General features: G+C 35.6%; 1 long non-coding RNA gene across 1 annotated transcript in view; it reads right to left on the bottom strand.

Moving 5' to 3' along the window:
* Window positions 1-13,705, bottom strand: part of LOC149121993 (uncharacterized) — a 35,293-nt gene that overhangs the window by 11,990 nt on the left and 9,598 nt on the right. The window contains exon 2 of the long non-coding RNA XR_016222203.1: window positions 7,218-7,320. This is a non-coding gene — a long non-coding RNA (uncharacterized LOC149121993). The remainder of the gene's footprint in view (window positions 1-7,217; window positions 7,321-13,705) is intronic.

Consider the following 13,705-nt stretch of genomic DNA (forward strand, 5'->3'; position numbering starts at 1 on the left):
TTACATATGTCTGCTCTAACTGAATCATCCAGGTAGTTCAGTCCTCTCTTGTGAGAGTAGGGCATGCATATATAGGATTGAAAGTCTGTATACAGAAGAGGAAGGAAGGTGGAAGATAAAGATAAAAAGAGGGGTAAGCATACTTTTGTGCCTATTTGTAGATTATGTGGTCCTATAGTGTCTATTCCTAGATAACTATTGCTCTCTGATATCATATGCATTTACTCAGCCTTTTACAGAATGGTGATACTGTAAGACACATAACAGACCACTTAGGAAGCATGTTTGCTCATCCCCATTGGATTGAGATTTACAAATGAACATTTGGCTTTGAATCACAAGAAAGCTATCTGATAACATTGAACTGGTAGATAACTTTGAGTATGATTTTTCAGGAACTTTTACCATACTATTATACTTTATTTTTCATGTGTGCATATACACACATACACATTTACACAAATTTTATATATATATATATATATATATATATAATTTTTTCTCCCTATACTCAAATGACTACTTGAGGGGAGATAAAGAATAAGAAAATCCAACATGTGAAACCAATTAAATAACTTAATTATGTCTGCCAAATTACTGGCATAAGAGAAGATATTTCATATAAAAGTTGTAACTAATCCTTCCTAAGTCATCTACATATGTCATACTATCTGCACTTATAGATTCAGCCTTAAGTATGATTTTCCTTATGTACAGCTGTCATTATTCAAGGCATTTTTTCTCCTTCACACAATAAGTTGGGAATTTAATATTAGAATTTAGAAGTTCACATTATACAATAATAAATTGGCCTAGTTTTTACATCCAAACTTGATTATGTGATGGTAATGTGATTATAGTAACAATGTATGAAATTCATAAAGAGCACAACTTAGTGAAAGCCCATAATTTGATGCCACTAGAAACATACTAGCTAGCAAGGAAGATATTTACACTTAATATATATTAATAGTCACAATATCTGAAAAATAAGAGAATACAAGCAGATTATAGTTGCAGCCAATGGATTTCTTAACTACAACATTGCATTATCGTAAGTATTCCATTAAACACCAATCATTTGTCCTTGACTTTATACATTTTTTTCATGTTTTTAAACTTTGGTTACATCTAAAAACCTCATATCAAATTATTCTCACACATAATTACTTCTAAGTCACCAGATAATAGAAAACTTGAAAAATAGGGCCATCTCCATTGGGATCATATATATTTAATTCTACAATAATGATTGAATAAAGGTTTACAGATTTAATTATATTTTAAAATATAAATCACTTACCACCTTGGGATAAGTCAACTGTGCCTTTTTAGGTTCTTGATCCCAAATAGTTCATCCCATGGACTTTGTCTCCAGATGGCCAAATAGCCACCTGCTCCCACATAGGGTCATTTAGCTAACTCTCTTATGACTCAAGTCCCACACAATTGATTTATATGTGGTGCTTTCAGAAGGATTGAATAAGTTTGTCTGTCTATTGTATTTATCTGTATTGTAACTGCAGCTCCCGATGAAACTTGCAGAAAATTAGAAATTGAGAAACAGTAGTTTTGACTATTGTTGCCCCAAAGTTTAAAATTCTTTCAATAGATTAAGTAAATGAGCTACTTTAGATATTAACATAAAGTCTTGACTTAAAGTGTGTAACTAATGGTGATCCACCAAGTTGTTTGCAGGGAGAAAATCCCTATCTTTTGGTATACAGAAGAAGTAACTATAAATACTTAAAAAATACTGACAATGTACCAGGTAATTTTCTGCATGTTTTATTATATATATATAATATACATATATACATATATTATTATATTATATATATCCATTAATTCATTTATTGGACAACTCTATGAAATGGATCCAGTTATTATCTTCATGCTATCAAAGTAGGAACCACGTTACAGAGGGTTTAAGTAACTTGTTCACAGTAGTTTTTAGCAGAACTGGAGTTTGGATCCTGACAGTTGGACTTCAGTGCCTGTGCCCTCACTCAGTAGACTGTTTGCCTCTCCTTGCTTTTTTCTCTGCCTTTTATTCTCTCTCTCTTTAACTTACGTCTTACTCTGGTTTTGGAAAGACATTTCATCACTTCTGTCCCTTTCTCAAAGTGACCTCTTCCACATAGGGTGATGGGAATAAGACCAGAAAATAGTTGCATTGAGAAGTAATGAGCTCAATGATCAAAAATGGTTTTTATAAATTGAAGAACTAAGAAAAAGTGGTATTTCTGAGTAGGAATGGGAAAAGTTAAAGGAAGGAAAAAAGTTTGATTAGTTTCTCGATGGATTTGATAGGAAGTAAAATGAGAAATTTAAAGATCTAAATTCCCTGAGATAGCTCAGTAAGCATTGTGAATCTTTAATAATACCAACTATCATGTCTTAGATATATCTCCAAAGTTGTACAAATTGCAGTTCAAGTACTGGGACACAGTATTCACTGTAGGGCAGAGCTAAAGTCTGTGAGCTTTGCAGAGGTATGCTAATAAAGGTTTAAAAACCGGGTGGAGGGAGGGGTTAGCATTAGCTAAGTGGTTTGTGAAATAAATATCTTGACTATGGCCAATTTTAAGCTTCCAACTTTATGTCACTGAAGAGTTTGGAGAAAAGAAATATAGTACACTATTATATAGTCTTTTTGAAATACTGATAAATATTTATAAACTCAAGAATGTATATAGTAGTAAAATATTTAGAAAATGATATATTTTGAGTACTTAAACTTTTGTCTATGAATATTTTATGTTATACAATCTAATTTTTAACAACAGCCATGTTAAGCAACCAGATTGCAAGATTCCTGATAATTTTTTTTTTTTTTGGACAGGCAGAGTGGACAGTGAGAGAGAGAGACAGGGAGAAAGGTCTTCCTTTCCCTTTCGTTCACCCTCCAGTGGCCACTGTGGCCGGTGCGCTGCAGCTGGCGCACTTCGCTGATCCGAAACCAGGAGCCAGGTGCTTCTCCTGGTCTCCCATGTGGGTGCAGGGCCCAAGTACTTGGGCCATCCTCCACTGCGCTCCCGGGCCACAGCAGAGAGCTGACCTGGAAGAGGGGCAACCGGGACAGAATCCGGTGCCCCAACCGGGACTAGAACCCAGGGTGCTGGCGCCGCAGGCGGAGGATTAGCCTACTGAGCGGTGGTGCTGGCTAGATTCCTGATAATTTAACATTTCGCTCTTACAAGCTAAAATTAACTGACTAGGGCACTCTACTGCCACCAAAAGTGTCTAGATGACTTTGAAGACCCTAATGGCAGAAAATAAGAGTTCCATAAATTTCTCAGTTCCTCTATTAAGTAATTAATTATACATAGGACACATCTTTCTCCATCCTAATTCAATGTGGTAAATAATACCATTGTATCAGTTATCAGTAACAAAATAATCTTATTTCACATTTGTTGTGGTTATTTGCTGTATATAATTTAAGAATGCGTTTGCCTCACATATATGTGTGGCTTACCCTCTCTGGGCCAGACTGGGCTGATTTTAGCTGGGATTGCTTTGCTCACGCATCTGTGCTCAGCAGTAGGACAGGTAGACAGATTTACTGGTCCTGGCTGCACTCACTCACATGTCTTGGGATTGGCTGGCTGTCAACTGATTTAGGATGGTATTAATTGTAATGACAGAAACAATTTGGCTCTGTCTGTTCAGGTATGTGTTCACAGGTTCAAGAAGAACAGTAAAAATGAGGAGGAACATTTTAAGCCTTCCATTTGTATCATGTCTGCTAACCTCTCATTGGCCAGAGCAAGTCACTTAGCAGTGTCCAGAAAATCAATGAAGGACACTACAAGGTCACATGGCCCAGGATGTGTATGTACAAGGTGAGAAGGTACCGTTAATGCAGTTCACTGCATTCATCATCACTGGGACAAACCAAGTCACGAAATTATGCATTCCCTGGGTACATGTGAGAATTGATTCCTAAAATTTCAAGAATTTTTGGAAATGGTTGTTAAACCATTAGTATCCTGAGATAAGCCATGGTGGAAGTATTTGTACCACAAAAACTAGCAAACATTATAGATCAGGGCTTTGTAAAGTCAGTTTATCAGCTCACCACTATATACATTTCAGTCTAATGCTTCTATGTATAGAAATTCCAAGTGATTATGTAATCAAGTTACATTTCTATTTTCATCAAAGAAACTAATATAAGCATAATGATCAGGTTGCTGTTTTGTTTTATTTTCCTTAGTTACCTAAAGGAACTAATTTTCTAAAGCTCTAAGCTCATTTTTCTAAAGATAGATGGTTCATCATTTCTTGAACAGGTACAGTCAGAACAGTAATTATGTAAACATCATCAAAGAAATTACTTATGAATGTAAAGATTCCAATTTGCTATTTTAAGGGCATTTTAATTTTCACTCACTTTGTGTTTTTGGTAAATGTACTATAGATAATCCAAGGGGCAAAATCAGGTTATGGCAGCTATGAATTTTGTCTGCGGACAGTTGAAGTTATAAGTTAAGTTGACCTGGAATCATAGCACAAAGAGCCAGTTTCTTTTACCACTCACAGTATTTGGGCAGAGATGAGTTTTTGCTTCATAGAAATAACATATAAATTTCTTCCATTTCAAATAGAATACTGCTTATGAATTACAATAAAGATTTTAGAGTTTTATAATGAACTAAGTGGAGACACAAGGACTTTGTTATATTTGCAAGCATGGAGTTTAAATACAGAGAATAGACAATTGGAAATCTCATACATACAAATACGTGAATATTGGCTATGAAAAACACACTAAGTTAAAAATTGACAATTGTGAATCTATATTATGTAAACTGGATTTCATATACCATACTTATATGATAGAACAAAACAGATAAAGACTAACGAGATTACTTGCAGATCTGTTTGGGAAAGCATGTGCTGTGGTGTTAAGTAGCATCTATAAAACAGGTCCAGTTTGCTTTTTCAGGCTTTATTTGAAGGTATGGCCAAAGAAAAGAATTATTGAAGCTTTAAAAATGGAATTTGCTATAGTTTTAATGAATAGAAATATAATTATTTTTAAAAAAATTTATTTATTTTTATTTGAAAGAGTTACAAGAGAAGGAGAGACACAGAGAGATCTTTGTGCACTGGTTCACTCCCCAAATGGCTGCAACAGTTGGGGCCAGGCTAGGCCAAAACCAAGAACCAGGAGCTTCATCTAGGTCTCCTACATGAATGGCAGGGGCCCAAAAACTTGGGCTATTTTCTGCTGCTTTTCTCAGGTCATTAGCAGGGCGCTGGATTGGAAGTGGAGCAGCAGGGATATGAATAGGTGTCTATATGGGATGCTGGTGTTGCAGGCAATGCCTTTACCTCTGATACTACAACGCCAGCACCCAAAAATATAATTCTTGGTTATGAGAGACTAAGCCTCATATACTTTCGATATAATAGTCACAGAATATGTTATAAAGAAACTATGTTAGATAATTTTTATTTTAATCATTGAAAAGAATTTATAGTATGACATATAATCTTTAAAAAATCAACAAGAATCCATATTCAGAACCCCAGGTTTTCAAACAATAGTATTGACAGATCAACCTGCTTTATTTAAGACAAAATAAGAAAATAAAGTGCTTATCAGCAGTTTTAAAAATAATATGAAAGTAATTTATGATATACATAAATGCTTTCATTGTAATAAATTAAAATTTTATTACCTGGTCTCATATTAATTACTGTTAAATGCTCATTGTATACAGAGCATTCATCCCTAAACCCTGTAAAAGAGTGCAGTTTTTTCTTATATATCTACAGAGAACAGGGGGAAAAAAAGTGTTTATAGAGGTAGGATGAACGCTTTTTTGGATCCCTGTACAGGTCAAAATGATTGACTAAGCAGTACTTAGAGTACAATGTAGAGCCTGGAGAACCAACCTGATGGCACTGTAGTTGACTGTTCACACAACACTCACAACAAGTGCTTTACTCACATAGATTTCCCCTAGCTGAAAGAAATTTCTCACTTATTTGTGCTTGTACAGCACATGAATTCTTTCACTCTAACAGCATCTGCCATATTTCACCTTAATCTAAGCTCTATTTTTCATGTAAAAATGTGAAACATCAATATTTACAAATATCTTGAGGAAAATTTTGTTTTCCTGTTATTTCTTCCCTCTTTTTTTATCTCTCTTCTCTAAATGAATGGTCTGAAGTACATGGTTGCTACACTGAAGGCCAAGTCTAGGTCAACTGGTACATTTTAAAACAACATGGAAAATGAAAAGGAATGAATTAGTATACAGGTACAATGTCACAGTTTACCTATTTTTGGTCTATATATTGGTATGGCAGAAAATTGTTAATTTCATTCTTTCTTAACAAAAAATATTTGTAATACAGTATCATGAAAAACAGATTACTTGTGAGAGATTGATGTCCCTTCAATGGGAGTAGATTGTTAATCTTCTTAAGGGTAAATTCAAATGCAGAATAAAATCTTACATTTCTCTGTATCCTAGCACTTAATACCTTACACATTGGAAGCATTAAAATCTTTGTAAAATTGCAGTAAGAAAATCAATGGACTTTGTTAATCTAATCCTTGTTAAGCCAATGATGTGGCATACCTCCCACTACTACCTGCTCTCCATGAGCCACTACCATCCAGGAAAAAAAAAAAAAAAGCCAGAAAGCAAGAAAAGAAAAAAGATTAAAAAGTTTCTAAGAGGGGTCGGGCATCGTGCATAGTGTGTAAAGCCGACACCTGCAATGCCGGCCATCCCATATGGGTGCCAATTCATATCCCAGCTCCCTGCTGGGAAAGCAGTGGAAGATGACTTAAGTGTTTGGGTCCCCGTACACACATGGGAGATCTGGATGAAGCTCCTGGCTCCTGGCCTCGGCTTGACTCATCCCTGGCCATTGCAGCACTTGGGGAGTGAACCAGCAGGTGCAAGCTCTGTTTCTCCCTCTCTTTCTGTAACTTTGACTTTCAAATAAATAAATAAATCCTTAAGAAAATGGTTCTAAGTGATTTAGTTTTAGCTGTTTGGGGATAAATCTGAGCAGATAGATCTGGTCGAGGAGTCTAGGATGAAAGAAGTTTTGAATTATAACTCAGTTGTATAAGGAACTTCACAAGTTTACCCTTTGAAATTTTAGGGAAGCCATTACTGTAACAAAGATACCGAGGCCTTAGGAGTCAGCAAATACAAACAAGAGCCTTGAAACAAACTTACGTGTAGTTGTAGGGGGAAAGATCTGTCATAGTTTTTGGTCCATAATGATTTTCCTTCTCTTCCATAAAGAGGTGAGACCAGTAAGCACCATTTGTATCATCTGCTGCAGTAGGGACACAGGAAGAAGCTATGATGAGCTGTTGTGTTCACTTTCCATTATTATATTTTTTTATTATATTATTTCCATTATTATAAATACCTAGGGCAAGTTAACTTTCTAAATAAGCTATTTCAGCTCAGGATTCCAGATGTATAAGGGGTAGGGGCTTCCTCTAGTGATGGCCTTCTTGCTGGCAGAATTCTGAGGCAGTGCATAGCATCAATGGCAAGAGAAAGGGAGCACATGTGTCTGTCTAAATCTGTCTAGTCTCTCTTCCCCTCTTGATAACATCACTAGATCTATTCATGAGGATGCCACCCTGTTGACTTGACCTAATCACTTCACAAAGGCCCCATCTCCAAATACCATAGTTAGATTATGTTTCTACCCTCTACATACCATTAACATAAGACTTTGGGGATTCAACTCCTGCAAGAGTTCAGGGGACAAATATGCAAAATCATAGCAGTTGTGTATTAAGCTTTAGTGTGGTTTCAGCTAAACACTCAATAGATGCCTGACTTATTTATGTGACACCAGACAAATGGATTGGACTGAATATACACTAATATATTTACTGAAGGAACACTTGCCTGAGAGCTCACGTATATTAAAAAAGAGAGAAATAGACAAGCTGACTGAGGGCCTATTATGTTCCAAAATGAGGATCCTCTCTTTGTGATTTTGTTCTCTTTTCCTCCCCACCCATCACAGAGCATTTGGCTATTGTGAGGTGGGAAAAAAGACAAAAATCTAGAAAGAAAGATTGATCCATGAATATAAGACAGTGAAGTAATATGGAGCAGAAACCAGGACAACAGAATATAGTATGTGGTAAGAATGAACCAAATGTACTTGGTCTGTCTTCAAAGCTCAATTCTGCCAGTTGATAAATTAGAATTTAACTTTGTATTTGTATCACTGTGGTTACTGGTGTATCAGAACTTTTTCTGTAGAGTTAGTACCCATGGAGTGTCTCTGTAGATTTGTTCTTTGGCTATGTTGAATTAAGGGTTCTTTACCATCAATTTTGTGATATTATAAATAGATCATTATTTTAGATGTTCATTTTTTTTTGTGTGTGTGTGTGTGTATGTGTAGGAAAAATTAAATGCTCTGGAGAACTGTGCTGTAATAAGAGAATTATCACATTAAAGCCCAAAGAAACACTCTTATCACTACTGCAGCATCAACTAAATCCATACAAGACTATGAGATTTGCTCTATAAATACCTGAAATAAGGCTTCCTTGTTGCATTTCATGGACTGTCAACATCTTCCACACCATGGAAGAGTAGCCCATGATCTGTCCCACAAAATGCGTGAATCCACAGATACTTTGATTATATGACACATATCATAAATAGAAAATCTTATTATCAAGCTGCATGCCACATCCTGATTTGAAAGTCTTCAAGATCATACAGTAACCAAGAGACTACATAAAATGTAACTAGAGTGCAGCAGTTATTTCATTTTTGATATGTTAATCATAATTAGCTTTAATATCAGCTGTGATTTGTAAAAATAAGAGGTGTAGACATTCTTTTCAGCTTACAAAAGCAAAACTTCAAGAAAACTGTTGTGAGGAATAATAAATGAGTTATTGTGAAGGACTTTATGAATACAAATAGCCATACATTGTCAAACAGTCAAAGAATATTTCTGAATGTGAATAAACATGTAATTTATTTAAAAGTGCTTATTTGTAATCAAACAGTTCAGATGGCTATAGAATTGCTCTATTCTGGTAAGACCACCCTCATTATACTGTGTTTAGTTCTGGACATTATGTTTTAAGAAGAAAATGTATAATTTCTGAACACATTTGGAGAATAACAAGGACATAATACCCTTGAAACAGGGCTGAAGTATTTGGAGAGATCTAGAGAAAAGAAGAATGGGGGCAATACTATGTTTTGATTTCTCTCTCTCTTTACCTGTTTTCTGTGTCCCCAAGACAGTAAGGAAACAGTGACAATGAGAAGACATGTTTGATTCCTTATAATGAGATGCCTCTCTCTTTAAATTAAAAAAGACTATCTTAAAAGGAAATAGTTTTCTAGTTGCTAGACAGTACTTACATACAACTTGGTTTAGTTAATGTGGACAAGTTTCATACACAGAAAAGTCAGTGGTAAAATAAATTGCCCAATCTTGAGCATTTGACACCTTTGTGACTATTATACAATGAACAGCCTTGTAAAATAAATGGCTTCATTTATGTCTCCTAATAATGGAGCCCTGATTTGAGACTTATTTAAGATTATCAGCAAGAGATAGTCATCTGTCTCCATGGCCCTCGTGGCCTTTCTAGCTGAAGTCCCTCCTATGAATAGCTACTGAGGTTATGTTTGTGATGATATTTTCCTCGTGAACAACAATTAACCAGAAGCAACTCCATTTATTTACCTTCTAAGATAACAGTGATAACTTGGGAGTAGTTGGCAATGATGGTAAGGGCAGTGTCTCTATTTGTATCATCATAAGAAATTCAATGTTCACTGAGTAATATGTATTTAGTTCATATATACTGACACACATGCATACATATGGATATACATAGTATTAAATTATCCTTTGGTGGGTCTTAGTGGCAGACTAATCTCTGTAATAAACTTCTACCCACCCAAATATTTTTCTTATAATGGATCTTGGAGAAGACCTAGTTTGGATGGAGCCTGTAACATCAATACCAATTGAAGGCAGTGTGGTAGTTTTGTTTACCTAAATATTACACAGAAAATCTCAAGGCAAGATGTGATTGTTAAATCAACCTTTCTCATACTTATGCGTATATGGCAGATGTGAACTATATAACATCTCTGATGTTACAATACAATATGAGAGGTGGTTAGGGAATGTTCAGGAAAAATGAGAGTGCTTTTAGAGATCCTGCAGGCATTAATTTTAGCTCAGAAAGAACATTGGGGAACTAAAACGTGTTCATTATAAAAATCACAGTTCTAATTCAGCTGAGATAAAAATTCTTGAGAAAGACTCATCAGAAAACTTCTGTGGTTATATTTAAGGGGACACTAAAAAAATAAGGGTGTAAAGGGAGCAGGTTTGAGCTCTGTTAAAGGAATGGACTATAGATCCTCTTTGTCAGTAATGTAAAGAATTATTTTTGAGCCTGATGAAAAACTAAAAACTAGAAAGATAAATCTGTGCAGGCAAGAACAAACCGGCACTTGTGACAAAGTAGTTGTGACATTAGATACTTGTAACTCTTCTCGCCACATATATTTTATTTCCTAGATTCCCTCACAAGATACTTAGGGAAGGCTGTGCACTTGAACACTATCTTAGAATACTCTAGATATGGAATAGAAGGGAGATGAAGAGAAAGGGAGAAAGGAGATGAAGAGAAAAACTCCCAGAATAGTTCTGTCTGAAGAGAAGTTCTTTATTCTCCATTCTTCTAAATATTTCTTCCCCCCACTCCCCAACACCAGTACCTTCTAAATTTTAACTAGTTGCAGCAGAGGATATTCCAAGATAGGCTATTCTGAGAGCCACTTTCCATTTTGTTTTTTGTTTTTTTTTTCATAGTATTTGTTGAACTCTTTACTTAACATAGAGTTAATCACATGTGTATAAAAGTAAGTGAAAATAGATGTTAGTAAAGAAAAAATAAGAATGGGAATAGGAAAGGGAGGAGGAAGAGAGCTGGAAGAGTGGGTGGGAGGTCAGGTATGGTGGAAGAATCATCCTGTTCCTAAAATAGTAATTATGAAAAGTATGAAGTTTGTATTCCTTATGTAAAAGAACGGTTTCTGGGGGAATAAAAGGGAAAAAATATTTAAAAAGAAACGAAAAAAGAAAAAATTATGGAATAGCAACAACCAAAGAAGTTGCTTTAGTTCTTAAGGATAATCTATTCATACAGAAAATAACTGTTGAGCTCTAAACATTGGGGAACTATCTAAAATATATTTTTCTTTGTATGTTTTACTATATTATAGCATACTAAATACTATATGTATAGTATATAAACATCAGTATTATGAAAATGAATAGCTTAATCTTTTATAATATTGATGGACCGCTCAATTTCATGACTTTTTTTATGGTCTTAGAAACAAGATTATAACATCACTCTCTCAAATCCATTGCTTTCTTTTCATCCCTAATTTCATTGTCATAGCCCATAAGAGTTGATCATTTCTTGCCTTGATTATAGTAACTTCTTAAACTCTAGCCTTCCTAAATTCCATTCATCCTAGGAGTCACATGGACAGATTATTCTTTTTAAAATTCTACTTTGCAACTTCTTAAAACACTGACTAAAAAGTTGCAGTAGCTTGACTTTTGCTATTGAACAAAAATAGGTAGCCATTTAGTTTGTTGGGCAAATCTGATTAACAAAATGTTTTACTGTGTTAATCTTGGTATCAATAAAGACTAAAGAATGGGGGTAGCGAGAATATATACATAATGATTTCAATAATCCAGTCAAAATGATTAGAACTCAGTATAGTGGAAGTAGTAAACAGAAACATCCAAGGAGTACTGAAAAAGTCTGATTTTATAGTTTGATTTAAAGAGTAAAAAGAAAATGAGAAAGTTGGGTAACTACTGCTGCTAGCACCTACAATGGGAAAAATTAGAAAAGTGAAACAGTGTTAGAGAGGAATTGATTAATTATAAATGATTTTGGGAATGCAGATAAAATGTTCATCAGATAGCCCGAAATGTGGCAATGGCTTTTGTTTACAATTCAGGACTTGAGAGAAGAATTTCATGATAAAGTTGAGAATTTAAACATTGAGATTAAAATTCATGATAATGTGTGAATTCTCAAAGGAAATGGCCTTAAATAGAAAAGAACATAGTGGCAAAGGATGAACTTTAAAGAACATCTATACTCAAGAGGGTAGCATGGTAGCTAGAATTGATAAACATTAAGTATACATGTAGGAAGAGATTGGTAGGCTTCACCAGCACAGAAATTCAGCAGAAATAAACTGCTGCAATACAAAGAAGATGCAGATGATAAAAGGCATCTATATTTGGCAAAATGAAAATTGTACCAAATCCAAGTGACATTTGAATAGTAAGAATTACAGTGCTGAAAATAGGTGATAAGTTGTATGAACATTAAAAGTAATGGAGGCAATAATAAAACTTTTATAGCATTTCACAATTTGTAAAAAAAAAAAAAAACCTCAGACATAAAGAGATTTTAAAAGTTCATGCAAAATGGAATTAAAAGGTAAGTTTTATTTTGGTGAAAACCATGGAAATCCATGTGTTTTTTTTTTCAAAATACATATTTTCCATAAACTTTTTGAAGCACTCCCATAGATTAGAATATTAAGAAATAGACTAGTACCTGTTTGCTTAAGCAGATTAATTGTTAAATTCAGGGATATTGGGTGATATGTGAGGAGAGGAAGAGAAGCTGGAGCAGGGAAAGAGGATGATAACTCTTACTTTGCAGTAGCAAACAAGCACTGACCCAGGAGCAAGGATGAGGGAAAGGAAGTACTCATAGTGTTAGCTCAACCTACTGAACTAAGAAGAACGAAGGCAGAGAGACAGGTGTTGGACTTCATGGTTAAGATACACACATCCCATATCAGAGTGCCTGGGTTCAATACCCAGCTCTAGCTCCAAACTCCAGCTTCCTGGCAGTGCTGATGGCTCAAGTCACTGGGTTCCTTGCATTCATAGGCTGATCAGGATTGAGTTCATAGCTGCCAGGCCCCCAAAACTACTGTTACTATTGTGGGGAGCAACCCGGACTAGACTAAGTTACTGGAATTAAGACTTATTCTATGCATCTGCTCTCCCACAATATGGCGCTGAGAAGGGAGAAACAGCTTCTACACAGCTGCCTCCAGTTCAACCAATAAACTGTAGGACCTGCTCCTGATTGGAGGAGAGCAGCGTACTCAGCGTGTGGGTAGCAGAGTTGGGATTGGTGGAAGAGGACTATAAAGGAGGAGAGAGACAACATGCACCAGGAACATCTAAGAGGAACACCTGTGCAGCCCCCAAGAGAGCCGGCCGGCGGTGTGCCACTCCCCCGCGGAAGTGGGGAAAGTGGCTAGGGGGAACCGCCTTTCCACGGAGGTGGAAGGGTCGGTAGCCAACCCGGGAAGAACCAGCAGCAAACCCGGGGAGGGCCGAGCAGACAAAAGAACAACACAGGGTCCTGTGTTGTTCCTCCACGAAGACGGGGAGCGACAACTATTAATTTGATTTCTTTGGGCTTCTATATATAAGTAAGGTCACATGGTATTTATTTTTCTGTTTGGATTATTTCATTTAGCCTGTCCTCTGAATTCATCCAGTTGATGCAATTCAAGTGTCACCTTTTTAAAGGCTGAATAACATTCATACATATATATGTACAGAAATCACATTTTCCTTATCCATC

The sequence above is a fragment of the Oryctolagus cuniculus genome, chromosome 15, assembly GCF_051225735.1.
Source record: "Oryctolagus cuniculus isolate XC-2025 breed Fujian yellow rabbit chromosome 15, ASM5122573v1, whole genome shotgun sequence".
NCBI classification, from domain to species: Eukaryota; Metazoa; Chordata; class Mammalia; order Lagomorpha; family Leporidae; genus Oryctolagus; species Oryctolagus cuniculus.